Here is a 25,955-nt window from a genome sequence, read left to right as displayed (position 1 = left end):
GTGTATGTTTTTTTTTTTTTACCTTGCCGTGATAGGCTACGGAAATACTTACGTAGCCTATCACGGCCTCCGCAGGGATGCAAAAGGCATCCCTGCATTAGCCGTGATAGGCTACATAAGTATTTACATAGCCTATCATGTCTATGAAGTGGAAGAGGGAATGGTGGAGTTTGATACAAGATGGTGCTATTGCTAGCATCAGTAGTGATCTTACTGCCACACATAATATGCAATGTTCCTGTTGATAAATGTGCTGTTCGTGAACCTCTTTCTATTAATCACAAGTATTATCAGCCTGGAGACTTCATGGTTGGTGGCATTATTTCCTAAATCTATGTTGCTTCTGAACTGATAACATTCAGAAGACATCCATCTGAAGAAATAGTTGATGAGATCATGTAAGGATATTGTGTTTAAAGTATGCCATAAATCTGGCCCATATCGTCAGCTGGATCCAAGGAACCTTTCTCCATCAGACAAAGTTCCTTCAGTGGATGACATTTCTCTGGATCCAACACAGTAAACAAAGCCACGCTGGTCCTACTAGGGATGTCAGAGAACTCCGCCATGGATCTTGGTGAGGTCTAATGCCAGTGCATTCGGCCCCCCGAAAACTGTGGTGGAATGGCCTGCCCCCCCTGCCCCCCTGCAGATTCCCCCTGGGAAGAGACTTACCTGGGGCAGATGTTCCGGGCGGCGGTGGCTCCAGTGGCAGCGGCTCCAGTGGCGGCTTCGGAAGCTGGTCTTCCGACCGGCTGCTGCTGCTGCCATTTGCAGTCTGGAGGTTTTTTTTGTTTTGTTTTGTTTTTACAGAGACGTGATAGGCTATGTAAAGATTTATGTAGCCTATCACAGCTGGGTTAAAAAAAAATGCATACGCAAATGGCGGCGGCTATGGCCGCCGCCATTTGCCTTCCTTATTTTTTGCCATCTTAGTCTACATAAATATTTACGTAGACTATTACTGCGAAAATAAAGGGACTCAAAAAGGGATGCAAATAGCGCCCGCTACACTATTTGTGTTCCCCTTATTTTCGCCATCTTAGTCTACGTAAATATTTACGTAGACTAAGATGGCCAAAAATAAGGAATGCAAATGTTGGCAGCCGTAGCCGCCGCCATTTCTTATGCGGTTTGTTTGTTTTTTACCCAGCCATGATAGGCTCCGTAAATCTTTACCTAGCCTATCACGTCTTGTAAAAAAACCCAAAAAATGACAAGACTGCAAATGGCGGCGGCGGCGGCGGCAGCCGGTCGGAAGACCAACCGCCGCCGCTGCTGAAGCCGCCGCCGGAGCTGCTGCTGGCCGAAACATCCGCCCCAGGTAAGTCTCGTCCTGGGGGGGATCCGCAGGGGGGGTGGGGAGGTGGCAGGCCATTCCACCACAGATTTCGGGGGGCCGAATGCACTGGCATTTGGCCTCATCGCGATCCATGGTGGAATTCTCTGCCATCCCTACAATCTACACTCCCCCCATATGCAACATAGTTGTCTGTGGTTGTTAGTAAGCATAGTATTATCATACTGTTTCTCAGTGGTTATAATGCTTCCATATCTCAAGCCTCCGGATACACTGCCCAATGAATAGGTAGCCTATCAATATGGAAAGTCTGCAGAACAACAGGCTTTAGGATGAATTTAATGATTTTCAAAATGAGACATTTATGTTTTCCTTCTGAGGCTGTTATTGGAAAGGTGTGAGTGTTCAGTTCCAGACACACTTTACTTTAACATGTTAAGCTTGTGCAATATTATGCATGTGAGCAATTGCATAATTTGGTACAGTCAGACATATGTCTCCTAGGTCATCTGAAATATTTTGAGACTAAGGGTGCAATCCTATGTGAGTTTAGACAGAGAAAAGGCCTACAACTCCCAGCATGCCCCAGCCAGTGATGGTATTCTTTCTCTGTCTAAACATTGTATGGACAGAGAAAAGCCTTTTGTCCTCTCCCCTGTTTCTCTCTAGAAATTCGGATTATCCAATTAAAGGGATTGTAGGAGATTTGGAGTAGACAAAAAAACAAAACAAAACCAGTACTACATCACACAATATATAATTCATTTATCTAATTATCTATGGAAGACAGAGCCATCCATGGCCACTAGTCCTGATGGCTATATGCTGCCTCCAGTAACAGTGGGAGCATGCCTATGTACACCAGTTAGTGGAGAACATGAGCTGGAAAGTGGTATTCCACCCATGTCATGTTTGTGGGCTTCCCAAAGGCATTTGGCTGGCCACTGAAGGAATAGAATGGTGGACTATATAGGCCTGTTGTCTGAATGAGCAATAGATTTATCAAACTTTTATTGAACTTAAACAACAACAACAACATCATGTCATATTATGAAGCAGAAGCACTGTGACATGTCATCTAACTCTCACTTTAGATAATTGCTTCAGAACTACCAGCACATTCTGGCATTTGTATTTGCTGTAAATGAGATCAATGAAAGTCCGCGGATATTTCCCAACATCACCCTGGGTTTCCACATCTGTAATAGTTATTTCATTGCAAGCTCAATCTATCTTGCCTCAATGGAACTTCTCTCCACCCAGAACAGATTTTTATCCCTAATTACAAGTGTGATGTCAAGAGCAATGCAATAGCTGTCATTGGGGGACCTAATTCTGACATCCCTCATTACATGGCAACCATCCTGCGCATCTACAAGATTCCACAGGTAAGCTGTGCATGTGGAGCAGGGGAATTAAAAAGGAAAACAAAATATAGATTATCATTTCATTGCATGTTAGAGTTAGTTTTGTAGCTTGGAGATAGAAAGTGTTGCTTGAAATAAAGACATTCACCCTCTGTGTTCCTTGAGGGTCAAAACCTGGCCAAGGACCACCACCATCCCTTGGTGTAGAAAGTTATTTTTGATCTCTCCCCTCCCCCATATGATAGCTTTCCAATATTATTTGCAATCTTAAACAATAATAGTAAGGAGGGGTGTGTGTGTGTGTGTGTGTGTGTGTGTGCGTGCATTTACTGGTAAGAGAAAACTAAAGTCAGCCAATATGATAAACAGGTAATTGGTCTCATCTAAGAAGGCATGTCAGTATACATTGCTTCAGTGGTGAACCCACTGAGGGTCTCCATATCCTTATGTCCCTTTCTTTGCTGAAGTGCAGAATGTTGCTATTAGATTTGATCTCAGAAGAAATTGGTTCTTCTATCTGATGGCTGGATAGCTGCCATTGGTAGAGCATGTTATTTATAATTTGTGGGGATTTATAGCTTCCTATGCAGAAGTCCTAGGTTCTGCCTTCACATGCCCCTGGCATGACTACAGAAGAATCCTGCCTGAAACAACCTGGAGAGCTCTTGCCAGTCAGTGTCTACAACACTGGGTGAGATGGACCCAATGTCTGATGGGGTATAAGGTAGCTTCCTATGTTCTTTTGTGCAGATTGCAGGCCCTTTTTTGTTCTTTAGAGACAATACTTCCATGGCAGAACACTTGCTTTGCATGCAGAAAGTCTCATTTTCATTCCCAGGCATCTTCACAGGAAGTCTCAGGTAGCAGGTGAAGTGAAAGACATCCATAGCAATAGGTAATGATGATGGCATTGTGTATATATGAGGACAGATGGGGGATATTAAGGTTATGAGAAGCCTGTTCTCTCATGTTCAGTCTTTGAAGATGAATGTGATAAGAAGGGGACTGTGCTGGATGTTAGATTTAGTGCAAATGACCTTTAAAATAAGTGTTTCAAAGAACTGTTTACATGATTTTTACTGTGTAGACTAAATTTCTGGCAGAAGAGCTCCAGTTGTAAGATGTCTGAAATGAAAGCCCTTTGGTACAGTAGTTAGAGCGTTGGACGGACGAGGACTTGGGAGATAGGAGTTCAACTCCCCGCTCCACCATGAAGCTCATTGGGTGGTCTTAGTCCCATCACCTTCTCTCAGCCAGACTTGTTTCTCCAGGTTGAAATGAGGAATTAGTGCTGCTGCAGAAAAATCTTCTGCATTTTATTTTTCACCATTCTCATTCAATGTGATGGGGGTGGGGGTTCAAAAATCATTCCAAGGAGAAGAGCATCTTGGTGTATCTCCTGTGGATGGTTCTTGTGCTTACTTTAGTTACAAGGTGGCCGAAAAGTACATATCCTGTCTTTCATTGTGCAATCATCTTCCCAGTGGTATGCATGCTCCCCAGCTTCCCATGCTTCAATGAAAGCATGGGAAGCTGGGTCTTCCCATGCTTTGGGTCTTCCCAAAGCATTTATATCTCCCCCATCCCATGGGACTTTTTCAAATCAGGAAGTGTGAGCATCCAAGGGAGGTGCAGAGCAATGAAGAGTTGTGTTAGAGAAAGTTGAGCAAACAAAGCAGCATTCACGCCCATATTATTGTGCAGATGGGGCATTTATGGGTGCTCTGAGCACAATATTTAATTTATGGAATTCTCCGAGTTGCCACTGTTTTCCCAAATCTGTGACCACAGGAACAATGTGTGGTCATGGAGAGCTCAGGGTAGGTGAGAGCTGCTCAGCAAGTGCAGGGGGCACGAGACTGAGCCCAGACTGAGCCCAGCACCCACGTCATCCCTCCTGCAAACATTGCAAAGCTTCATCTTGGGCTGCCAATGGTCACAGTGTTCCCTTGGTAGGGTCTTGGTCAAGATGTCCTTAATTCTACTAAAGCACACACTAAATGACACTTTACCCCAATATGCTCGGTATGTGTTTGAATCCTCTCAATTTGAGAAAGTTTGATCCAGCCCTGGTTGTCTTCTATAATCTGAATTGGTCTCTGTTCCTCTGTCCCAAGGTCCATTAGCAGCTGTTTCAGCCACATTAATTCTCTGCATGCTTCTTTTCCTGCTACATACTCAGATTCCGTGAATGGTAGAGCTACCGCTGTTTGTTTTTGGCCGGCCCAGGAGACCAGCCCATTCCTATACGTAAACAAGTATCCACTGGTGGATCTGTGGCTGGAGTTGTCCCCAGCCCAGTCTGCATCAGTGTAGCCTACTCATTCTAGTTTGCTACCAGCTGGCAACTTTTGTTTAAAGTCCATAGTCCCTTTCAGTTACCTAGCCCTCTTTTAACAGTGACCCGGTCTCATTCAGTGGGTGAGCTGGGTTTTTTGCTCCGGATCCCTACAGCAGTTACTATGTCTGGTCTGGTAGTAGTGGTTAAGTATAATGGGCTCAAGTTACAGGAAGCCAGATTTTGGCTGAGCATCAGCAAAAACTTCCTGACTGTTTGAGTAATGACAATGGAATGAATTACCTAAGAAGGTAGTGAGCTCTCCCACAGTGGAGGCATTCCAGATGAAGCTGGACAGCTATCTGGCAGGGATGCTTTGACTTGGATTCCTGCACTAAGCAGGGGGTTGGACTCAATGGTCTTGTAGGCCCCTTCCAACCCTACTATTCCACGATTCTATGATTCTAGGAGTTTACCTATTGCTGTTCTGTACTTTCTGTTGTTTGACAAAAGTTCACTTTCATCTTCCTGGTTGAGGAAGTCTGTTTCCATAGGGGTTACCACGGTCTTTGCATTTTTGAATCCTAATGTCTCCATACGTTCAAAAATCTTTTGACATTGATTGTGCAGATAGGAACTGCCTTCTCTTTTAATCTGAATGCCTAAATAGTAAGTTGCATTTTCTAATTATTTTATTTCCATTTCCTTGTTTAGGTGGCATACAATTCCTGCATAGTCTTCATCCCTTTGTGTTATCATGAGGAGGTCATCCACATAAAAAAGAATCAAAGTTGCTTGAAGCTTTGCTCTGTGAGCATTTTATTTAGTTTCCTATTCCATGCTGTTGCTGCCCTGTTTAAGTCCATATAGTCCTTTCTTGAGTTTGCACCCAAGATTTGCTTCCTTGGAGTTTGTGAAACCTAGAGATTGTTCCATATACAGTTCCTCTGTTATCTCTTCATGCAGAAAAGCAGTATTGACATCTAGGTGCCTTACTTGCATCTTTTTAGACACTGCTAGACTCAGGGGTATTCTGATGGTGCTGTATTTCACAACAGGGGCAAAGTTTTCCTCAAAGTATTCTCCATACTTCTGTAGAAAACCTTTGACAAGTAGTCTCACTTTGTAGCATTCTCCTTCCCCTTCAGCACTTTGCACTATCATGAAGAGCCACTCGCATCTTGTGTCTTTCTTGCCTGGTGGTTAATTTGGTTAGGGTCCATGCCTTGTTCTTGTACAGGGTGTCTGTTCTCTGGCTGCTTCCTTCCATTGGGTGGCTTCAGCATTTGGCATTTGTTCAACTTCCCCGCAAGTTGATGGTTCATAGGGTGTTACTGACCTGGCAAGGTAGGACAGGTGTTGAGCTGGTATGCCTTTGATGGGTCATGATGAGCATCTGAGAGGTGGCTCTGGAATCTGATCTGCTGTTGCAGTATCTTCCAGCACATCTGTCTCTACATCTTCATCTACATCCCCTTCTTCAGCTGTACTGCCCTCAGCCTCTTGTTCACCTCTGCATCATCTACATCATCTTCTGGTTCACCTCTACATCATCTACCTCTACATCTGGTTCAGCATGCATTTCTGGTAGTGAGGGCTCTGTTGTCTCATTTCTGTACTCTAGTGCTCTAGTAAGTAACTTTCTCATTATGCTTCTCTGAGCTGTCTAATACAGTTCCTCCCTTCTCAGCTCTATTTTGTTCATCAAAATAAACCACATGCCTTGTGCTGACTTCACTTGTTTTTAAATTCATCACTCTATATCCTTTGGTTTAGGAGCATAGCCATTAATACAGTCTCTTCTGTTTGGGCATCTTTTGGCTTTTTTGGCATCTCTTTCCTCTTTTGCTCTGGTATATAAGTGTAGGCTTTGTTGCCAAACACTCTGATGTGTTCCATATTTCAGGCTCTATTGTGCCATACCTGAAATGGTTTTTGTGTGGTCCCCTTGACTGGCAATCTGTTCTGGAGATAGGTAACTCACCACCTTTGTCTGACTGCAGCATCTGAGGTCTTTTGCCAAACATGTTGCTGCCCATAGTGACGTATCTCTTCAGCATCTTGGTTCACTCTTTTCCTTCAGTAAGTATGTTATACAGTATCTTGAAAAATCATGCACAGATATTAAAACATATCTATTCTCTCCCAATGAACACATATTGATTGGACCACAGAGATCACCATGTACAAGATCTAGCACTTTGGTGTTTCTCTTTACAGATCTAGTTGGAAAGGAGGGCCTTGACCCCCTTTGCCTTTACACAGTGTATGTACCTAGTTGCATTATTGTTCTCACTTTGTTTTACCATGATATCTGTTGCAAGGTTTCTGCTCTGTAGTTCCCAGATGGCTTTTGTATTGTGGTGCCTCAGTCTTCTGTGCCAGAGGTGCAGGATGCTTTCATCTCCATGCTCTTGGACCACATTCACTTGCTGACCTGAAAGACTTAACTCATAGACACCTCCATTTTCAAGTTCCTGTGCATATACAACATTGTTTTTGGTTACTGTGCACTGTTTGCCTTCAAAGTGTATTGTAAAACTATTTTTTGTCTAATGCAAACAGACGTCGCATGTTTCAGTTCAACTCAGGAATGAACAACACATTGTTTCCTAAATTTGCAACATTTCTTATCAGGCAATATTTGCAACTCCACTCCCTAAGCCTTGAATCTTCATAGTTTGCTCTTTTGCTGTTTAGACTTTTACATAATGACTTTCACTAAGTTAAAGTTCATCAAAACATTCACTTGAAAATGTACTGTGTGCCTAGTGCATCCACCATCTTTGATCCAGTTCTTTGATTTTGGCTCATTGTTGCTGGCTACTGGCTAGGAGGCTTTTGCGATCTGAAAGGAAATTACTGCTAACATTTTGAGAAACTTGCTTTGCAGGATTTCTTCATAGTCTTTGTTTAAAAATTTAGGAGCTAACATTAGTCAGGGGGTGGGAGATCTTGTTGCTAGGTGAAGGGCAGTCCTTTGCAAAATGTCATTTACCATCACAGTTAAACCAGCACTGTGATTGCTTCTTGACTCTTCCCCCAGGTTGGGCTTTCTCCTTCTTCTTCCCACTCATTAGGGAGCATTTTAGTGCAAAGTTAGAGTAGTCTGAATTCCTTTGGGACATTTTTTTCTGATAAAGATCGACTGACTCTTAGAACTTGTAAATCCAAAGGTGGGTTAGAAGCACTCTAACATTTCTTTGCGTCGTCGTCGTCATCATCATCATCTAGAATTGTTTACATGAATGATCATCTTCTAAAGCATCATAGATTAAGGTTCTCTTCACATCTGGAATTTTATCCCACTACAAACCGGTCCTTATGATTCCGGATCCTTTCCAGGATTTAGATTGGCCCTGTATACTCGCAACTCTCATAGTGCTTCCCTCTGCTTTGAACCTTTACATGGCTGGGCAGAGCTGCACGGGCAAATCAGGACAGAAGGTGGCTGATGCCCCTTGCTCCCTCCCTTCCACTGATCATTGGTTCCTGTAACATGCTTAATGGCTCCGCCTGTCCCTCCGCTCCGCCACAGCAGGAAGCCGTCCCTCCTACTGTGGGAAGTGAGTGAGCAGGCCAGTGGGCTACGGGAACTGGTTCCTTGCCACACTCTTTACTCCAACTTTGTGGCAAAGGAGAGAGGGTCTTCTTGGTGGCTTGCCCTGTGCTGTTGCTGGTCTACTCCTTATTCTGGCTTCCCAACAACCCTGTAAGAGTTGTTCTGGCAAGGAGAAGAGATAGTTTGTGGCTTACTCTCCCCTCCCCCCCCAGCACTGTTGTTGCTCTTCCCCCTTAGTCTGGCATCCCAACGACCCTTTAAGGTAGGCAAGGAGAACAGAGAGTGGGTGGCTTTGTCTCTCCCCCCCCACCCCCTGGCATTGTTGTTGCTCTTTCCCCATATTCTGGCTTCCCAATGACCCTGTCGCGTGGAAGAGGAGAAGAGATGGTTGCTGGCTTTCTCTCCCACTCTCCCTCTCCCCCCCCCCCCCAGCACTGTTCTTGTTCTTCTCCCATATTCTGGCTTCCCAACAACACTGTAATGTGCACTAGGAGAAGAGAGAGTGGCTGGCTTTCTCTCCCACCACCCAGCACTGTTCTTTCTCTGCGTTCTTATTCTGGCATCCCACTGACCTTCTAAAGTGGACTAGGAGAAGAGAGAGTGGCTAGCTTCCCCCCTGCCCCGGCACTGTTGTTGCTTTTCCCCCTTATTCTGGAATCCCACTGACCCTGTAAAGTGGGCTAGGAAAAGAGATGGTGGCTAGCTTTCTCTCCCCAGCTCCCCAGCACTGTCGTTTCTCTTCCCCATTATTCGGGATTCCCAACGACCCTGTAAGGTGGGCTAGGAGAAGAGAGAGTGGCTGGCGTTGTCTCCTGCCAGCCGGCAATGTTCCTGCTCTTCCCCCTTATTCTGGATTTCCAAAGACCGTGTAAGGTGGTCTAGGAGAAAAGGAAGTGGCTAGCTTTCTCCCCCCCCCCGCACTGTTTTTGTTCTTCCCCCTTATTCTAGCCTCCCAAAGAGCCTGTAAGGTGGGCTAGGAGACGACAGAGTGTCTGGCTATCTCTCCCACCCATCCTGGCTCCGTTGTTCCTCTTCCCCCTCAATATGCCTACCCAATGACCCTGTAAGGTGGGCTAGGAGAAAAGAGAGTGGCAAGCTTTCTCTCCCACCCGCCCAGTGCTGTTGTTGCTCTTCCACCTTATTCTGGCTTCCGAACGACCCTGTAAGGTGAGCTAGGGGAAGAGAGGGTGATTGGTTTTCACTGCCCTCCCCGCAGGGCTGTTGTGGGTCTTCCCCCTCATTCTGCCTTCCCAATGACCCTGCAAGGTGGGCTTGGAGAAGAGGTCATGGCTGGCTTTCTCTCTCTCCCCCCCACACTGCCCAAGCCCTCTTGCTGCTCATTCCCCTTCTTGTTCTTCCCCCTTATTCTGGCTACCCAACAACCCTGTAAGGTGGGCTAGTAGAAAAGGGAGAGAGGATGGCTTTCTCTCTCTGCCCCCCACCCCCCGACACTGTTGTTGCTCTTCCCCCTTATTCTGGCTACCCAAGAATATGCAGTACTTGCCATTCCCATGCAGATATCGGTCCCACCTTCTTCCATGCCATCCTAGATGGTTGCCATTCAGAAGACCTTGTGGCAGTGGTTTTCTGTATGTGGGAGGGAGTACTGTGGAAAACCACCTCAGCATTACTGCCTTATCTAAAACAACACCACACACATGCAAAAGAAACCTTTGAAAATGACTATTCTAATGTCTGCATGATGAATTTATTCAGGGGAGGAGAAAAGGCAGTTTTAATACCCAGTGAAATCCTAACTGCCAAGCCTTTCTCCTGTGCAGCTGAGAAGGGAGACTCCCCCATCCACCCTGGGAGAAAAAAAGCCCATCAAACTAGTGTGCAAAAGGGAGATGTAGCAGTCAGTGCAGTCAATCGGAGGGGGAGGTTCCGAGTAAATGCATTGAAGGGGACGGGAGACCTTAAGACTGCTCCTCTAAGTAGACTTACAATGCACTCCGATGCATGCCTACTCAGAACCAAGCCACACAGCTTTCAATGACACTTACTCCCAGGAAAGGAAAGGGCCCAGAGTATTTATGAACCCACAGCCTGAGTCCCACCTCACAATAGGTTCTACAAGTCAATTCAGCAAAACTCCATCTTTTAATGTAGATTTCCTTCCTGTTGCAGTTAGAACTGATACTGGCATCTAAACAGTTTGAGGACTGTACTAGCAGTAAAGCACAAAGTTTGTGGAGAAAGAGAAGACATCCCTGTGCCCTTTTTAAAAAACACACACAAGTACAGCCTTACAGCCAGTGTGTTTACTCAGAAGTAACCCTTGCTGTGTTCAGGGGGATTTCAGAGAAGCATTTGGGATGATTTTGGTTAACCGCTTTACAGTTCAAATGCCTGGAGTGGAATGGGAGAGAGGCAGAAACGGTCACTGGAAGCACGGTCAGTGACCTGCCCCATCCTTCCACCGATCTGTTGTCATAACAATGTTATTCAACACCACCCAGCAACACCCCCTGGCACCCACTCATACTAAGAGGGACAAAGCACTAAACCGTAAATGCACAGGGAGGAAATGGCGATTTCAATCACAAACACAGAAAATGCCAAGTTTTCCCCATTCTCAGATAACACAGGAAGAGGGAGGGGAAGTTGTGAAATAGCAGCAGCAGAGCAGCACCATCGTTTAAAGCTCCCAGGAAAAACAGTGATTAAAGAACAGGTGTGTAGGTGGCCTAAGGCTTTTCCAGCTGTCTTTCTCCAGCCTTCTCTGACCTTCTCCTGCATCTCCTGCATTTTCTTTTGAATGCTCTCTGAAAGTGTTATCTATTGCTTCTAAAACAACAATTAACTTTGTTTTTCATTGCTCAAAGTTGTGGCTGTTCAGTAACCTTCCAAGGAAACCTCCTTTTTGCTACGCCTGTTTTTTTTTTGTTTTTTTTTAAAGCCATGTATCTGAGGAGAATATCACCAAATAGGAGGTGATTTGAGTCCTGCTCACTAGGGCATTTTTGAACATCTACATTTTGATATATTATTGAAATTCTCTCAAGACATCCATTAAAACAAAATACCAGGTGGGGTAAAAGTTGGAGTTAGAGGAGGGGAGTGTAGTTTTGAGATTTTTAGCTTTCAATCTAGGTATGATTTTACTAGGATTCTCCATTCACAGACTATTTGGAGAGGAAGTTGGAAGGAATTTCAGAAGCTGTTCCAATGCTGTCTCTGCTTAGGGATGTCGTGGGAGTCCAAGCAGGGGCGGGGTGTGTGTGTGTGTGAAGTCCAGTAACATATGGCCTGTAAACAAATCATGAAAGAATTAAAGGACACCTGCATAAAAAGTAACTTGTTCAAAATCTAGTTATTGCTCATAATGGAAGTCTCTAGTTGTTAAATCTAACAAAATAACTGTTAAAAGATTGCAGGCGTGAATGGTCCTTTAACAGCTGTAGTGTTGTGTAAATGGCCCCGTTATGGATACCATTTACGTAAAAGGACTTTTACTGGGAAAAAAAAAATCCCCAGCTTCCATATTTATGCAAATAGTGGCTTGCTGAGGGGTTGGAAAGATGTGTGCTGCTTTCCAGATGCATGCAGACTGCACAGTGGCTCATCCAGGGAGCCAAACATGGGCAGCTGGCTGGCTGGCGTTTGGTGCACGCCGCACGCTGTGCGGCGCTGACACAGGTGAGTCCATCCATACCTATCTCTACTCTTTGCAAGTTGCAGCTGACTCAACCACAACAAACTAAGAAAAGGAGTATGCCCCTTCCGCTTGTTCAGTGAGTGTCTCACACCAAAATCCCCTGACCCTGGCCATCTTGCAGATGTCTCTCTTAAGAGACATTCAGCCAGTCTCATATGTAATTCCACTGAGTCCCCCACACCCTGAATCTAGTTGTGCCCTCTGAAACTCCATCACTTTCTTCCTGACAGCCTGGTGCAAGGAGGGAAACAGTGGAGCAGAGAGAGGCCTAGTCTTTCGCAGATTTCTCAGTGAAAAGTCTCAGTTAATGCTTCTTAAGGGGAGAGCTTCTACTGCCTCTTCATGAAAGTTGCTGGAGATAACCCGCCTGTCCAAGGGACCCTAAATCACCACATAATGCACAGTGAGAAGCTGGAATTCTCAGATCTGATCTGAAATGAAGAGTGAGAAGAACCCAACTCTGAGGGCTTGAGAGAGAGGGTTTTAGAGCTGCTGCACAGTGTGTCTATGAATAACTCAGGCTGAAATCCTATATCACATACCTGGAAGTAAGGCATATTGAACTCAGTTAGAAATGGACAAATCAGTCAGTTTCTCTTTCTCCGGCATTACATTTTCTTTTTACATCTCAAGTTCTTCCTATCCCAAATGTAAAGAAACATCTGGATTTTGGTAAATTCTTATAAAAATGAGTCAAAACAAAATTTCCATCCTTCTGCACTTGCTGACTTTTATAGGTGCGGCATGGAGAGGTCCATGGTGTACCTGCCTCCTACATAGCTATGAAAGATAAACAGTCTGACAGAAAAAAAGAGGAGGCAACTCTGAGCGCCACAACCTTGATTGAACACACAGGGATTAAAAACAAGACTTTTCAGAGCTAAGCACTCAAAGCCCTCAGCCTGGATGGACACATGTATCAGTTGTGGTTTCTTCCACATTTTTCTAAAAAAATAAAAAAATAAATCTCAAGTTCTTTTCATCCCATTTATGACTACATTTGCACATTTTGGTAAGCTCTTGTAAAAAAGAACCAAATTAAATTATCACTCATTCCTGTTCAATATGAATTACATCTCGGTAGGCATATATATGGGCTGCGGTGGCTTAGTGGTTAAGATGCTGAACTGCAGACTGGAAGGTCGGCAGGTCAGCAGTTCGAGACCCGAGTGCTGCGTGACGGAGTGAGCTCCCGTCTTCAGTCCCAGCTTCTGCCAACCTAGCAGTTCGAAAGCAAGAAATTGCAAGTAGATAAATAGGTACCGCCTCGGTGGGAAAGGTAACAGCGTTCCATGAACCTCGGTGTTCAGTCATGCCGGCCACATGACTACGGAAGCGTCTTCGGACAGCGCTGGCTCTTTGGCTTAGAAGCAGGGATGAGCACCGCACCCTGGAGTCGGACATGACTGGTTGGGGACACCTTTACCTTTTTACCTTTTAGGCATACATAGGATTGTTTTGTCAGGGCACAATCCTATGCATATTTAGACAGAAGAAAGTCCTACAACTCCCAGCATGCCTCAGCCAGCTGTGATGGCTAGGACATGCTTGGATTTTTATGACTTTTTCTGTTTAAACGTGCATAGGAGTGAGCCCTTCATCACTCAACACATGTAATAAAGAACACAGACAAACACAGGATCGAGCCCACCAAACAACATTCCAAACTCGCGTTGCATAATCAGCCTTGCACTTTCAGTGATTTGCACACAAAAATGCATACATTTTGAGAAATGTACACCAAAATATGCATGCATTTCCATGCAGGAAACAGAAGTGTGTGTGTGGGGGTGGGTGGGGGGGGGCACACACACCTAACAATGGGATACATAGGTGGAAATTGGAGAACATTGGCAAGCTTGAGCATGGATGATTCACACATCCCTACTCAGATATAGACACCAGTTACGGCTAGATTTTCAAAAAACACCGTGATAGGCTACGTATATGTTTATGTAGCCTATCACGGCTGACTTTGGGGGGGGGGAAAAAGTGCGTACGCAAATGGCGGTGCCCATGGGCGCCGCCATTTGCGTTCCTTCTTTTGGCTCGGGCAGTCTACATAAATATTTACGTAGACTATGGAGAAAATAAGGGCAACGCAAATAGCGTTGCCATTTTCACCGTAGTCTACGTAGGGATGGACGAAAGTCCCTTACCTGATCCTGCAGCTTGCTTCGCGGAGGGGGGGAGGCGCTCCGTCCCTCCCCCGAAATTCTGGCCAGGGGGGAGGTGCCCTGTCCCTCTGGCCGAAATTCTGGCCGGGGGGGAGGCGTCCATCCCTCCCCGTTGAAATTTGGGCCAGGGGGGAGCGCCCCGCCTCTCTGGCCACGAAAATTCTTCTTCTGCCGGGACGCAAATGGCGGCAGCCATAGCCTCCGCCGTTTGCGTCCCTGGACTGCAGTCAGCTGTGATAGGCTACATAAATGTTTATGTAGCCTATCACAGCTGTCTTTGAAAAAAAAAAAAAGCATGTACGCAAATGGCGGCCCCCATGGGCGCCGCCATTTGCGTTCCTTATTTTGGCACGGGTAGTCTACGTAAATATTTACGTAGACTATGGCGAAAATAAGGGCAATGCAAATAGCGTACGAGCTTCCCCCCCCCCAAAGTCAGCCATGATAGGCTACGTAAACATTTATGTAGCCTATCACAGTGTTTTTTGAAAATCTAGCCATCATAGGCTACGTAAATCTTTACGTAGCCTATCACGTTTGTTGTTTGTTTTTGTTTTTTTACTTGAAAATGGTGGTGGCGGCAGCACCATTAACATTTTAGGCTACGTTAACATTTACGTAGGCTACATTAACATTTACATAGCCTATCACAGCTGACTGCAGGCCAGGGACGCAAATGGTGGCGGTTACGGCCGCTGCCATTTGCGTCCCGGGCTCCTGGCAGGAGAGCCGGTTTCACAGCCAGAGGGACGGGATGCTTCCCCCCTGGCCAGAATTTCAGCCGGAGAGACAGGGTGCCTCCCCCCCAGCCAGAATTTCAGTGGGGAGGGACGGGGCGCCTCCCTCCCCACCCAGAATTTCGGGGGGAGGGACGGAGCGCCTCCCCCCCATCTCAAAGCAAGCTCCGGGATCATGTAAGTGACTTTCGTCCATCGCTAATTATACCCTGCTGAATGTAATTAAGTTCTTCCATCCATATCCAATTTAAGTGTAGGAAACTCTTGCAATTCTGTACAACTGAGTAGAACATGAAAGGTACTGTGCTACGGACTCAAAAAGAGAGAAAGATGAATGAAAGAAAGAAAGAAAGAAAGAAAGAAGAAAAAAGTGATACCAAAATTGCAGTGTTTGCTCATATGACTGTCCCAGAAATACATACTTTTGTGAGCTTATCGGGGAGGATGATCAACACTTCAGCACTGGGACTCAATGAAATCAATTGGCCTCATTGGGTAATTCATGACTAACTCACATTAGTCATGATGAGTTTGGATCCAGAACTGTGTTCAAAAGAATATGGCCTCTGTATTATGATAGTGAACTTTGCAGCAGAGATGAACTCCTCTGGGGATTCCCTTCACTTGTCTTTAAAAATAGGTGAGATCAGCAACAACATTTGTTGGGATGATTGAATTGTATACATGGAATAAGTAGATGAATTTCAGCTGAAAAAGTAGTCAAAGAATTATATGAAGAAGTCATCAAGAGTGTCATTATATGTTTCATTAAAACAGTGTCTCTAGGCAATTGCTTGGGAAATTGTTTGTTGTTGTTCAGTTGTTCAGTCACGTCCGACTCTTCGTGACCCCATGGACCATAGCACGCCAGGCCTTCCTGTCCTGCGCTCTCTCCTGGAGCGTGCTCAAGTCCACATTCATTGCATCAGTGATGCTATCTAGCCATCTCATCCTCTGCCATCCCCTTCTCCTTTTGCCTTCAGTCTTTCCCAGCATCAGGGTCTTTTCCAGAGAGTTTTCTCTTCGCATTAGGTGGCCAAAATATTGGAGCTTCAGCTTCAGTATCTGTCCTTCCAATGAGCACTCAGGGTTGATTTCCTTTAGGATTGACTGATTAGACCTCCTTGCAGTCCAGGGGACTCGTACTCCAGCACCACAGTTTGAAAGCATCAATTCTTCAGCGCTCAGCCTTCCTCATAGTCCAGCTCTCACAGCCATACGTTACTATTGGGAAAACCATTGCTTTGATTAGATGGACCTTTGTCAGCAAGGTGATGTCTCTGCTTCTTACTGTGCTGTCTAGTTTTGCCATAGCTTTCCTCCCAAGGAGCAAGCGTCTTTTAATTTCATGGCTACAGTTTTTATTTTGGAAATCACTGCTTCCTCTCTTCATTTCCCTTTATTTCCTTTAGCTCACGTATGGTTCTGATCCAATCATGAATAACACACTCCAAGGTGTCTTCTTCCATCAGATGTTCCCCAGTAGTAAGCATCAGTATATGGGGCTTCTCAAGTTATTGCTGCATTTCAATTGGGTATGGATTGGGATCATTTCCCTCGACGATGAAAATGGAGATAGATTTGTACAGAATGTGCTTCCCATATACTCCCAGAATGGTGTCTGCTTTGAGTTCATAGAAAGATGTGCCAAAAAAACTGTTTCCAGTGATACTGCTGATGTGATGTTAGAGTGGTTTCCAATATCTAATGTCATCATGGGGAGCTCTGCCAATGTGGTGGTCGTACATGGTGAAATTCACACTATGATCAGTTTGAGAATTTTTGTCCAACTACCACAATTTGAGGATAAAACAGTCAAGACAAAAGTCTGGATTATGACAGCCCAAATGGATTTCACATCACTTCCCTTACAAAGAAGTTGGGATATAGATTTCATCCATGGTTCTATATCCTTTGCAGTCCATAAGAAGGAGATAGGAGGGTTCCAGAGGTTTCTTCAGATGAGGAACCCCGCCTCAGAAAAAGAAGATGGCTTTATCAGAGACTTCTGGCAATATGCATTTAACTGTTTATTCCCCAGCTCTGATGTAGATATGACAGGTGAGGAAATCTGCACTGGGGATGAGAAGCTGGAGAGCCTTCTTGAGTCTGTTTTTCAAATGAGCATGACTGGCCACAGCTATTGCATGTACAATGCTGTCTATGCTGTGGCACATGCTTTGCACACCATGTTTTCATCCAAATTCAAACACAGAGCAATGGTGGATGGCAGGAGGTGGATGCTTAGGAATCAACAACCATGGCAGGTAAGATCCGGAGAACAGAAAGGCAGGACAGCTCATCATTTCTGTGACTGAAAAAAACAGGGCCCACAGTGATTAGCAAGCCCTCTCTATTTGAAATCAGGAGTTTCAGTATCTAAGTGCTAGATTTCCTATAGGTTCCATCTTAGAGTCATTTCACTGGGGCTTCTGCACATATTAAGACCCTAGTGGAAGAACCTAATTATTCTTGGTAGTATTTGATGGTTTCAGTTGAGTTTTAGCATCCAGGAATATAGCACAAACATCTGGAAGAAGATGGCTTTGCATGTATCATTTCATTTTTATGCCCTATTACTCCTATAGGGTCTTTTTGTGTTTTATCCATTCAGACTCCCCACCCCCACCCCTATTTATAATATTGTTACAGTAGATTTTTCAACTCTGTGGTTTTGTCATCCATGTCCTTGTTGTGTTACCCAACTCATGCCTAGTAGCCAAACTCCACTTTACTTAAAGGTGGTTACAAGGTACCCAGATGGTTTTTAAAGCTGTTTGGTGGAGGCATCTAGGGCAAATAAAGAGTTCCACCAGGGAGCAGCAAAAAGGTAAGGGCAAAAAACAGTGGAGCATCCTATTTTTCTTGGTCTCTCTTCCACACAGATCAGTGTGGTGCTTGTCCATGAAAATCAGTTATGTATATCGGCTTATGTTTTTGCTGTAAGCTGCTGTATGTATGAAAGTAAATCAGCAGGATAGCAATACAGTATCAGATGCACTTAGGGATTTACGAAAGTCACTTACCTTTTCGCAGCTTGGCTTCGCGGTGGGGGGGGAGGCGCTTCACTTCTCCCCCCGAAGTTCAGGTGAGGAGGGGGAGGCTTCCCGCCTCGCCCAGCCCAAATTCAGTCCGGTGAGAAGCGCCTCGTCTCCCCGGCCAGGAAACAAAAAGTAAAAAAAAAAAAAAAAAGACCCCGTGATAGGCTACGTGACAATGTACGTAGCCTATCATGGCTAGATTTCCAAAGTCAGCTGTGATAGGCCACGTGAATCGTCACATAGCCTATCACGGGTGACTTTGGAAAAAAAAAAGCGGGTACGCAAATGGCGGCGCCCATGGGCGCCGCTATTTGCGTTGCCCTTATTTCCGCTGTAGTCTACGTAAATCTTTACGTAGACTAGACGTGCCAAAATAAGGAACGCAAATGGCGGCGCCCCATGGAGCGCCACCATTTGCGTACCCACTTTTTTTTTTTTTACTTTAATTTTTTTTTTTTGCAATGGTGGCGGCAGCCGGTCGGGAGACTGGCCGCCGCCCCCGCCCGTGCCGAACTGCCGCTGAACCGCCGCCGGGACCCGCCACCGAGAGGGACAATGGCCGAAGGTAAGTTCCGTCCCGGGGGGGCGGGGGGCCGGCAGAGAATTTCCCAACCAACCTGGGTGGCCGAATGCATCGGCGCTCGGCCTCCCGAAGATTGGGGGAGAAATTCTCCGCCATCCCTAGATGCACTATGCCTAAGTACACTAGTTTTCTGGGGAACATGAGCAGGACAGTGCTGTTGCACTGTGGGTTTCCTGTGGACTAAATTGGCCATTGGTCTGATTAAGCATGGCTCTTCTTATGTTCCTTATGTAATGCATTCATTGCATTGTGAGTAGTATCCTGCATTAATCTTTTGAGGAAAAATTAATCATGGGTTTCAGGAATGTGAACAATTATTACCCTATACTGCATCTTTTTGTACACTGTGGTTTTAGCTCCACCATTTTCTGAGAAGTGTTTCATTTAACAACAGTGCTGGGGAAAAGGTTTCCTTCAATCAAATTGGAGAATTAGAAGCGGGATTTGATATTATCAACTGGGTCACATTCCCCAACCAGTCATTTCTTAAAGTCAAGTTTGGCATGATAGATCCAAAGGCTTCTGCAGACAAAAAGTTCACAATTCATGAAGATGCCATTTTGTGGCCCAAGACTTTTAACCAGGTATGATCCATATGTATTTCAAAATGTATCCAGTAACTCCTAAGTATTTAAAAAAGGGAGTCACAGTTCAGATTTCGAAACTGTCTCCTTTCCCCCTGTTTCTGTGTTCTTTCAGTTCAGAATTTCACTTCAAACTGCAGTTTCCCAGTTTAAAAATTCAAATGGGAAATTTTGAAGCTATACGTATTACACAGCTTTGGAATCTTAGGCTGAAGTCCTGTGCACGTCCACAGAGAAATACATTCCACTAAATAGAGTAGAATGTCCTTCCAAAGGACCCCCTATTTGGGGATTATGAATAGCTGTGAAAGTCACCACATGAGCAGGAATGGGGAGACACTGAGTAGTCCTCCCCCACCCCCAGTGCCACATATTATCATAGTTCCTTTGACAGGCTTCCATGCAGTTTGGAACCCTGAACAATCATGGTACCCAATTTCATATGGATGGAGCCCTGATACGATGTGACATTGTGGGGTGAGCTTAACGAACAGCCTCATGCCTACTCACGTGGTGAGTCTCACCACATTTCAAAATGCCTGAATATGGATTAAGAATGCATAGGAATGATACAAAAGAGCAACATGATGAAGATGAACTAATATGACCAAAAAGAGAGCCAGTGTAGTGTAGTGCTGAGAGTGACAGACTGGGAACGGAAGATCCCAGTTCTAGTCCCCACTTGGCCATGGAAGCTCACTGGGTGACTTTGGGCCAGTCACAGACTCTCAGCCCAACCTACCTCACAGGGTTGTTGTTGTGAGGATAAAACAGAGAGGAGGAGGATAATGTAAGCCACCTTGGGTTGCTTGCAAGAGGAAAAAAGGTGGCATAAATGCAATAAATAAATAAATACATACATCAAAGGCATCTATGTTGGCTTTTAAGAATGTGTTTTTAACCTTATTTGTATAATAACCTGAATTGGCCAACCAGTGTGTCACAAAATAATGTGCAAGATTATTTTGTTTTCTAGAACCCCTCATCTGTCTAGATGGTAAAGGAACCAATTGGGGGTGGGAGGTGTGGTACGAAAAGAAAAGCTGAATGTAGGGATGTACGAAATCCCTACCTGGATCCGTGCCGGGCAATCTGCGGTGGGGGGGAGGCTCTCTATCCCTCCCCCCAGAATCCTCGATGGGGGGGGAGGTGCTCCATCCCTCCCCCTGGAATCCTGCCCCTCCGGCTCCTCTCCACGGCCAAGCCGCGGAGGTGCAAGCCGGCTCCGGCCACCCACAGCCAAACATCTGGCCGCTGGGCAGCCCTGCAGGGACACAAATGGTGGCTGTCGTAGCCACCACCATTTGCGTCCCTGTAGTGAGTCGTAATAGGCTACACAAATATTTACATAGCCTATCAGGGTAGGGGGAAAAACCCCAGCGTACGCAAATGGTGGTAGCCACTGCCATTTGTGTATGCTGGGTTTTTTTCCCCCGTACCATGATAGGTTACTTAAGTATTTACGTAGCCTATCACGGCTCACTACAGGGACACAAATGGTGGCAGCTAATGCCATTTGCGTACCCTAGGGATGTACGAAAGTCACTTACCTTACGACGAAATTGATTCACGGTGGGGGGGAGGTGCTCCGTCCCTCCCCCCGAAATTCTGGCTGGGGGGGAGGTGCTCCGCCCCTCCCCCCTGAAATTCTGGCTGGAGGGGGAGGCGCTCCGTCCCTCCCACCCTGAATCCTGGCCGGCCGTTTGCATCCCTGCAGTCAGCCGTGATAGGCTAGGTAAATGTTTTGGAACCACGCATATGCAATGTAACCGCGCATATACAAATGGCGACACCTATGGGCACTGCCATTTGTGTTCCTTATTTTGACACGTCTTAGTCTACGTAAAGATTTATGGCGGAATTCTCTGACATCCCTAGCGTACGCTGCGTTTTTTTCCCCCTGTGCCATGATAGGCTACGTAAATACTTATGTAGCCTATCACGGCCTCCGCAGGGACGCAAATGCCATCCCTGCATTAGCCGTGATAGGCTACGTAAGTATTTACGTAGCCTATCATGGCCATTGAGCAGAGGAAGTGAATGGTGGCTGCAAGACGGCAGCCAATCGCAACGCAGCGCGGACGGGAGCAGGTAAGTGCTCCGTTTCGCATGCCTTTCATGGGGTGGGGGCGGCGGGGACTTCGCCCCGCGTGCCTTTCATGGGGTGGGGGGTCAGGGGCTTCGTTCTGCGATGGATTTCGGGGGGCCGAATGCACTGGCATTCAGCCTCACCGAGAACTGCCACGGAATTCTCTGACATCTCTAGTAGCTGAATGATGAAGCCATGGAGTCTGCATTTAGTCACTATCAGCAAGCTTACCCATCACCTACTTTATTTATTATCTGACCTCATGTAGATGTCTGTAGAACTCAAAAGGCTGCATACTGTCTTGTGATATTTTGGTTGGGCTAATGAAAGCATTGCCCTAATATGGATAGCATAACCAAGCTGACTGACAGAATGCATCAAACAAAACCTCTGTATTAATGTATTGTGTTGCCATGGCTAAGATATGGGCTAACCCTTTTGCTGGTGGACATATTTCTCCAGAATCTATATTAAAGCTAGGGTAAGTTTTTTCACCAAAACAGAAATAAAAGTGATGGGTTTTGCCATCTGTGAATAGGGTGGAGAATATTGGAGGAAACTGTGGGTCCAGTTTTAATATTGTTTACTCTTATTTTAATATAATTGAAGGAAGGAATGGGTTTTTCACCTATTCCTTCCAGTCTTCCTTGTTTATCCCATGATTGGATCCACTAATGTAAGCCAAGAATAGGGTTCCATCATTTGTGGAGCTTCAAGTTGCCTATTACGTTTTGAGTTCTTGATGTTGCTATATCAACATCAATCCCATTGAAAACTGGTGATTGGCCGAGGAGGGACAAACACCTAGGGATGGTGGAGAATTCCACAACGGATTCCAGTGAGAATCCATGGTGGAACGGCCTCCTGCCTCCCCCCCCCCACAGAATCTCCCTGGACCGCACTTACCTGGGGCGGATGCACCAGATGCGGCGGATGCGGCGGTGGCAATGGCCCTGGAGGCAGAGGCGGTTCCGGCGGTGGTCCGGCGGCAGTGGCTTGTCTCCTGGCTGGCTGCGGCTGGGCTGTTGCGGCCACCATTGCTGTCCTTCGAGCTGTGATAGGCTACGTAAGAATTTACATAGCCTATCACGGCTAACCCCCCCCCAAAAAAAACCCAGTGTATGCAAATGGCGGCGCCTACGGCGGCCACCATTTGCGTCCTCTATTTTTCACCATTCTATCCTATGTAAATATTTCTGTAGGCCATTACGGCAAAAAAAAAGGGAACCACAAATAGCACCCACTATGCTATTTACGGTTCCCTTTTTTTGCCATAATTGCCTACATAAATATTTACGTAGGCTAGAATGGCGAAAAATAGGGAATGCAAATGGTGGCCGCCGTAGCCGCCGCCATTTACGTATGCCGGGTTTTTTGGGGGGGCATGCTGTGTTAGGCTATGTATATTCTTACGTAGCCTATCACGGCAGTCTGGAAGGATGCAAATGGTGGCCTCTATGGTGGCCGCAGCAGCCCATCCGCGGCTGGAAGTCCAGCTGTGGACGGTCCCGCCTGGCTTCTCTGCGGAGCTTCCGCGGATGAGAGCCGGCCAGGCAGGATTCCAGGGGGGAGGACCGGATCACCTCCCTCCCGTTGAGGATTCCAGGGGGAGGGACAGAGCGCCTCCCCCCCTCCCCAGCCGATGCCCTGACAGGAACAGTTAAGGGATTCATACATCCTTACAAACACCCAAGACATACGTTTGTTTGTTTGTTTGTTTGTTTAGAAAGTTATAGCATTCTTCTCTTTGGTTTATGGACAGGCACATCCCTTGTCTTTGTGTAATGACAATTGCCACTTGGGTTATAGCAAGAAAAAGAAGGAAGGGGAGCCATTTTGCTGCTATGATTGCATTCCATGTCCAGAAGGGAAGATTTCAAACCAGAAGGGTAAGATATGTCATGCATGGAACTTCTCAAATATATTGGCTGTCCTCCCAAATTTCTCAAAGGTTTGAAATAGTTATTCAAAGTTTACTATACATGATGCTTTCTCGTATGGGAATAGAGTCTGATATAACCAATGAAGCCTATGAGCTCTTGTGCTATTGCACCTTTATTGGGAAAAAGGATATATAAAATGTGTTCCAGATAACAATGAGATTCTGATAGGTCTATGTTTGTAATATTAAACCATGACTAGTGTGTTGCACATAGGGATGTCAGAGAATTTCGCCACGGACCTCAGTGAGGCCAAATGCCAGTGCATTCGGCCCGCCGAAATCTGGCTCCGGCTCCGGCTCCAGCGGCGGCTTCGGTGGCTGGTCTTCCAACCGGCTGCCACCGCCGCCATTTGCAGTCTGCCTCATTTGGGGTTGTTGTTTTTTTACATAGATGTGATAGGCTACATAAAGACTTATGTAGCCTATCACATCCCGGTAAAAAAAAAAAAAAAAAGCGTACGCAAATGGCAGCTACAGCTGCCGCCATTTGTGTTCCTTATTTTTTGCCGTCTTAGTCTACGTAAATATTTACGTAGACTATTACAGTGAATCAAAAAGGGAGGCAAATAGCACCCACTACGCTATTTGCGTTCCCCTCTATTTTTGCCGTAATAGTCTACATAAATATTTACGTAGACTAAGACTGCCAAAAATAAGGAATGCAAATGGCGGCAGCTGTAGCCGCCATTTGTGTACGCCTTTTTTTTTTTTTTTTACCCAGCAGCCACCGTGGCTGGAAATCCGTCTGCAGACAGCACTGGCCTGGCCGGCTGCCTGGCGGAGTCGCTCCTGAGCAGAGCCGGCCATCAAGGATCCTGGGGGGGAGGACCGCATTGCCTCCTCCCCCATCGAGGATTCTGGGGGGAGGGATGGAATGCCTCCCCCCCACCATGAACAGAATCTGCGAAAAGGTAAGTCACTTTTGTACATCCCTAGTTGCACTAACTAATGATGTTATAATTTATTTTCTACAAACACTACTACTATTACTACTACTTCTACTACTAATTAGCCCTTACAGTGTACCTAAAATGTCTAAGATCAATACATAAAAAGAAAGTTAATCTAGTCCCTGACCTCATGCTCACAGTTTAATAGACAATATGAAAGGGAAAAAAATAGAATGGGGAGGGAAGAAGAAAGTAAACAAATACTTATCTGGCCAAAGCTGGTCTCCCCCTTACAATGATATTCCTTGTTGGAAGCCATGACTGCATATATATATTGTGCTTATTTGTTTGTTTCAGACATGGATAACTGCTTAGAATGTCCAGAAGATCTGTATCCAAACAAGGTCCAAGATCAATGCATTCCCAAAGATATAACCTTCCTGTCCTTTGAAGAATCTTTGGGCATCAGTTTGGCTGTTTTTTTCTCTTTCTTTTTCATTTATTTCAGCTTTGCTGCTTGGGATCTTCATGAAACACCATGAGACTCCCATAGTCAAAGCTAACAACAGGAACATTACCTACACTCTTCTCATCTCCCTATTACTATCCTTTCTTTGTGCTTTGCTATTCATCGGTCGACCTGAGAAGGTGAAGTGTCTCCTCCGACAAACCGCTTTTGGTATCCTCTTTTCACTGGCAGTTTCTTGTGTATTAGCCAAAACCATTACAGTGCTTTTAGCTTTCATGGCTACCAAGCCAGGATCCAGGATGAGAAAATGGGTGGGGAAAAGACTGGCATCCTCTATAGTTCTTTCCTGCTTCCTTATTCAAGTTACTATTTGTACTGTGTGGCTCTCAACCTCTCCCCCATTCCCAGAGTTTGACATGCACTCCATGACTAAAGAAATTATACTGGAATGTAATGAAGGTTCAACTGTCATGTTCTGCTCCGTCCTGGGCTTTATGGGCCTGTTGGCGATTGTCAGCTTTGCTTTGGCTTTCCAAGCCAGGAAGTTACCTGACAGTTTTAATGAAGCCAAGTTCATCACCTTCAGCATGTTGGTCTTTTGCAGTGTCTGGGTATCCTTTGTTCCAACCTACTTGAGCACCAAGGGGAAATACATGGTGGCTGTGGAGGTCTTCTCGATCCTGGCCTCCAGTGTTGGTTTATTAAGCTGCATCTTTTCCCCAAAATGTTATATCATTTTGAGGAGGCCAGAATTGAACAATAAGGACCAGCTAATAAGAAGAAAGAATTAAAGCATCAAAAGATCTTTGGCTCCAATCCTAAGGCTGCCATTACTACATCTCAATCTAAGCAACAATGTTATTGCACAAGAGATATACCCCCCCCCAAAAAGAAATGGGTTTACGGGTCGATCCACCTGTTTCACTGCTCCTTGATCCATCTTTTTCACTGGATGTATAATTAGCTTCCTTCCTAAAAGTGTGTCTTTTATCAATTTTTGGTTGTATACCAGCTGATATCATACCTGGGCTCAGTTATTGCCTTAAACTGGGCCCTGGTGCACTCAGGGCCCACACTAACCAGATTAAAGGATACCAATATGATTCAAGTTCAATTGTGTGAAAGAATGATAGAGTTTATTGATGGAAAATAGATGCAGATAAAATAATAATAATAATAATAAAAGAAAGCTTACACATACCCTTAACTCTCGGTTCAGCAGCTCCGGTTCCGAGGGGAGCAACAGACACCATCTCACAGGGATGGTTATCTCAG

General features: G+C 45.5%; 1 pseudogene across 1 annotated transcript; it reads left to right on the top strand.

Moving 5' to 3' along the window:
- The first annotated feature begins 270 nt into the window (after positions 1-270).
- Positions 271-25,471, top strand: LOC146342555 (vomeronasal type-2 receptor 26-like; annotated as a pseudogene). Its single transcript, XR_014784142.1, has 6 exons — positions 271-398; positions 2,509-2,688; positions 16,495-17,349; positions 19,063-19,290; positions 23,142-23,268; positions 24,569-25,471. The product of XR_014784142.1 is annotated as a vomeronasal type-2 receptor 26-like (transcript).
- Positions 25,472-25,955: the final 484 nt, after the last annotated feature.

This window comes from Heloderma suspectum, chromosome 6 (genome assembly GCF_057233095.1).
Source record: "Heloderma suspectum isolate Gila_16-S chromosome 6, 16-S_ref, whole genome shotgun sequence".
NCBI lineage: Eukaryota > Metazoa > Chordata > Lepidosauria > Squamata > Helodermatidae > Heloderma > Heloderma suspectum.
This window is presented reverse-complemented; position numbering and strand designations above follow the sequence as displayed.